Source organism: Pseudorca crassidens, chromosome 21 (genome assembly GCF_039906515.1).
Source record: "Pseudorca crassidens isolate mPseCra1 chromosome 21, mPseCra1.hap1, whole genome shotgun sequence".
Lineage (NCBI taxonomy): Eukaryota > Metazoa > Chordata > Mammalia > Artiodactyla > Delphinidae > Pseudorca > Pseudorca crassidens.
Window position 1 is genome coordinate 30,123,954 of NC_090316.1, and position 5,220 is coordinate 30,129,173.

Genomic DNA, 5,220 nt, shown 5'->3' on the forward strand with positions numbered 1-5,220 from the left:
TAAAAAGACATGATAAGTGTAAAAAGTTTTTTTCTAATGTATCAAGTGATTTTTAATACTACTCAGTGCACGTGAGACTTGGGAGGGGACTTCTGCTTCTTTGCTTCGGTTCACCTGATCTTCCAGCCTGTGGTGAGGGTTGGGCTGCCACTTCCAGCATTACCTTTATCCATTCACAGGGGGCTGGCCTCCTGGTATCTGTCTCCTGGTTCTTCCCCACAGAGTAAGCATTGATTTGGGCCCATTCACCTTTCCCAACTAGAAATCGGATTTCTTTCTTGGACCCACAACCAACTTAGCTACAATTGTTCAAGTGAAGCTGGTCCTTAGGTTTAGGAGGATGAGTAATTGCTTTCTTGATGCTAATTAGGGCTGTATTTGGGGTAGTGGTGATACCAATCATTTCTTAAGTGCTTACTGAGTGCCAGGAGCTATCTACACACATTGTTTCCTTTAATCCTCACAGTAATCCTATGAGGTAAATATTTTTATTATATAGAAACATGTTTGCCTTACCCTTAATCTTATATGTAAATCTGAGAAAACTAAAGATTAAGCAGATGAAGGTATTACAACCACCAGATGGTAAAGACAGGCTTTGAATTCCATCATTCTAATTCCAGACCTTAAACTCTCTCACTTAGCTCTTTTTCTGATGGAAACATACTCAAAGTCTGCCTTAATTCAGAAGAAGAATGAGTGGGAAGAAATATATCAAGAGAAAACATTACTGAGGTCTCTAAAGATTTGAAATTATATATGAAAACTTTCACAGTGTGGAAAAAAAAAATCTAAACAATAGAACTATTTTCTTCTTTACAATGTCCCCATCAATTTGAAACTGAATTTGTGGTTTCAATGGAGAAACTGTCATTGTTTGTTACCTCGAGGGTTTCCCTCTCTCTCACAGAGTGGTAGGATGTACAGTACCCTTTGAGGAAACATCATCCGGGTCCATCAATCTTCCTACACATTTGGGCAAGAAAATCCCAAATGTTCAATGTCCACTGGGTGAACTCAAGTCTTACTTTTACTCAAGTCCTCAGTAGCTTCAGGGTTATTTCCAGGCATTAATATGATATCACATACAAGGTTCAAATTTTGTTAAAAGATTGATCTAAATGGGCCTAAATCTCTTTTCCCTTCTTATCCTACTTACATGAAATCATATTTTATTTTCAGCTATCCTTGTGCAGAGCACTGGTTATATAACAACAGGGTTATTTACACAAAGGGATTTAGTTTCTGGGCTTTTCCAGTAATGAGTCAATATTTAATGCTAATAATTCCACACAAAATTATTTATTTATATTGTGTGCTTCATCAATTCATCTGCTGATCTTTTATTTATAGGTTGTTTACCATGTACATCTATTGGACTAAGCATTTTGTGAAGTAAATATTTAAAAATGGAACACCTGGCCACCATACATGACCTCACTGGAGCCCACATGGGCACACAACTAGGAAGGGGGGCTGAGGAAGGAGTGGATGGAACATGCCCTGTACTGTGGAAATAAGGAAGGAAGGAAGATTATGTGAATTCTCCTTTTTCTTTTTGGTTCTGTTCCTGCTGGGGGTAGCAGTCTGTGAGTGGACTGAAATGGCAGTGATTTTAAGAGGGGGTGCAGTCAAAGTGGAGAATAAAGAGAAGAACAAGGTGTGTTCAGGTAGGGGGCCTACAGAAGACAGGACTTCCTCTCCCACTGTGAACAGAATTTGTTTCGTAAAGAAAAAAAAAAAAAAGAAATGGGGTTTACAGGAAACGATAAGGGGTCTTGAATCCTAACCTTGAAAGTAGGCTTATCATCTAAAGTAAGGGCCCTATGGAATTTATGATTCTTATTTATAAAGGAATGCAGTAAATGGAAGAGGAAGTATAAGGAATTAAAGATGAGGATACTTATGCTAACTTAAGGTAAACTGGAGAACAACGGAGGAATATTTGTGGTGAATATCACCCTCAGGACAGGTATTGAAAAGCTGGTTTGAAATGCAAAGAAATGGGAGTGTGAGCATAGCCTTGTCTTCTGTGACTAGAACTAAAGAAAAGTGAAGCTCGATACTATTGCCTTTTATCTCAGGGTCCTCACATGGCAGAGGGAGCAGGGATCCCCTGAGGTCTCTGTTATAAAGGCACTAATCCCATTCATGAGGGCTCCACCCTCATGACTTAAGCATCTCCCAGAGGCTCCACCTCCAAACACTACTGCCTTGGGGGTTAGGTTTCAACATAAGAATTTGGGGGACACAGACATTCAGACCACAGCAGCCTCCCTTCAGTCTCCCCTACTTGATGCCCGGGCAGCATTCTAAATGACAGGACAGGAGCAGCCCTCATGGTCACTGCAACTCTGGGGCCTCACTGACCTTCAGCTCTTTCTTACCCTCCCTCTGTTCTCAGGGACCCTCACAGACCCTTTCACATATTTGCTTGTGGCTGGAATTAAAAGGAATTGTCCTTATTTCTGGAAATTCTTCCCTAGCAATTCAAAAGGTTTAGGTATTTCCTGCCACTTGAACTGTATAAGAACTTCTTAATCCAGAACCCAGAATCCACTGCCTTCCTTCAAACTTGCAAAGCCATCTTTCACTACTGTGACCTCCCTGTTCCAATCACAAATTGACTCTCATCTCTTCCCCAAAAGGAGAAGCTCTGTCCTAGGGTCTGAGGCCCATTCCTAGTGGGGAGCTGCTGCAGAGCTGGAATACAGTAATGGTTGGTCTCTCCATTAGATGGTGTCTCTGGCCAATTTTTTTTTTTTTTGTCTTTATTACCACACTCCCAAACACAGTTTATTCTGATACATAATGTTTTCTTTGATCCAAATTAGCTCATTCATACAGGAAAACAATGTTTGTTTGTAGAGATCCTGATGGTTCACTGACAACTTCCACTAGCATGCTAATAATTTGAAGGGATTATACTCAGGATTCAAGATAAGAACATCAGCAATATATGAAGAACTTAAGAAAACAACAAAACACAGCATCTTGCAGAAGTGTCTTATTTCAGGGCAAGAAGTTGGTGATTTAGTCATTGTTCTCCAGTATGTTAAGCTGTCTGGAGAAGCTGCAAGGGTAGACAAGGAAGCTGCAAAGACATTTCCCCCTGTGTGAAAATACTAATTGATGGAGGTGGTTACCTCTGAGTTGTATTTCTCATTTTGGTGAAATGTTCTCCATTAGAAGTAAATGTCTTCAAAGCTGTGCCACTCTGAGGGGCTGCAAAGATGGAGGTGGGGATTCTAGGTGGCAGAGCCCACGGAGAGGGCCAGGGTTCACATTACGATCAGTATCGTTGTAATTAGGGCTCTGGTTATGGGGCTACCCTGGGCTTATGAAGAGTTTGCCACTCACCTTATCTTCCTTATAAGCCCTGTGACTTTTAGTCCATGGTTTTACAGAATAGGACATTTCTCAGAACGCTTATGTGGGTTAGAACATTTATGGCAAGAAGACCTTACATTATTTTACGTCATTGTAGATAAGTATTATTCCAACTTACTAGTGTCTCTGTTTACAAAAATAAGTAGTTTAAATCGTTTTAACAATTCAGATTCTGAGTTAACTGTGGACCCCTCTTGGATGCTGCAAGATTATGTTAGGAGTGTCCCTTTTCTCATTTTTTTGCCTCTAGAAACATGGTCAGGTCTGAGGCCAGCTCACCTGATCTCTTAGATTCATGAAGAAGAGTGGGTGAGAAGGAGCTAGTCAGGGGGTCGAAGTGAGGGCCTGAGGTCTCAGAGCCTCCAGCCTACTTCATGGCCAGGTCCTGGGCATGCAACAGTCTTCACATAGGACACATAAAAAATCCAAACATCCTCTTTCTTAACATTGCTCCATATGTTACAGGAGTCTTTTTTGTTTGTTTTTGTTTTAATTATAGCTTATATTTTTAGCCAACATTCATCTTTAGTTCATTACTGCTTTGTTGAAGTTAAAGTGAGCTTGGTCCAACTAAACGGTCTCTCATGAGACCAAATGTCCAGCGATCCAGACATCCTGCCTGATCTCAAGAGATGCAAACCCTTCCCTCTGTTAGAGTAGGAAAATGAAGAGCCAGGGCGCAGGGGAGATGGACAGGAGGCCTGGTGCTGTGGACTGAATGCTTGTGCCCACCCCCCAATTCATACTTTGGAGCCCTAATGCCCAGTGTGCCTGCATTTGGACATGGGCCTCTGAAGAAATAACCAAAGTTACTTAAGTTTAAATGAGGTTCCAGGAGTGGGGCCCTGATCTCATAGGATCAGTGTCCTTATCAAAAGGGACCAGAGACTGCATTCGCTCTTGTTGCTCTCTCTCTCTCTCTCTCTCTCTCTCTCTTTGTCTCCACATGTACTCCAAGGAAATGCTGAGTCTGCAAGCCAAGAAGAGAGTCCTCACCAGCAACTGAAACCTGACCTTGATCCGGAACCTCCAGCCTCCAGAAGTGTGAGACAATCAATGTCTGTTGTTTAAGCCTCCCAGTCTTTGGCATTTTGTTATGGCAGCCTGGGCAGACTAACAGCCCTGGAGACAGGCGGCGATGTGACCAGCGTGGTGGAGAGCTGCCAAAACTAGATTTCTTTACTTTGTTGCTACTATCTAACTTCCTTGTAAATATCCTAACCATAAGGCATTTGAATGACAAAAGCCCTCTTTCAATTTCAGAACTAGAAATGCATAATCATTAAAAACATAAATACCATATTACCTCATAATCTTGCACTGCAAAATTTCCAACCTAAGGATTTCTTCTGAAATTAGCCTTCTTAATGTGTGTAATTCAGGAGTCCATCTTTGACCACCTACAAATCAAAGTGCTGTGCTATTTCCAGATGAATTTGCTGCCATGGAAACGTGTGAGGTCACCAGGAGAGCTCCATTGCTATGCAATGTACAGGGTGTGGGCTTACACTTCTTGAATTATAGGTTATAATGTCAAGCTTTGGACAGAAGGAGATAATGTTGTGTATATAAAATCCGAGTAGCAGGTATTCATTGCTAATTACCTCATTTTTATTTACTGATTCCTGACTTTCTGAATGGAGAAAATATCTGGGCATATGGCTATTGAGCTAATGGCCTTAAAACACTAATGTACTGTTGATTTAATGCACGTCTCTCAAAGGTTAAAGATCCTTTGGCTTCTGCATAAACAGCATGGAACAAAACAAAATGCAAAATGTCACTTGATAAGAACCTTAATGTCTAATTACCTAAATTCAGAGACTTTGG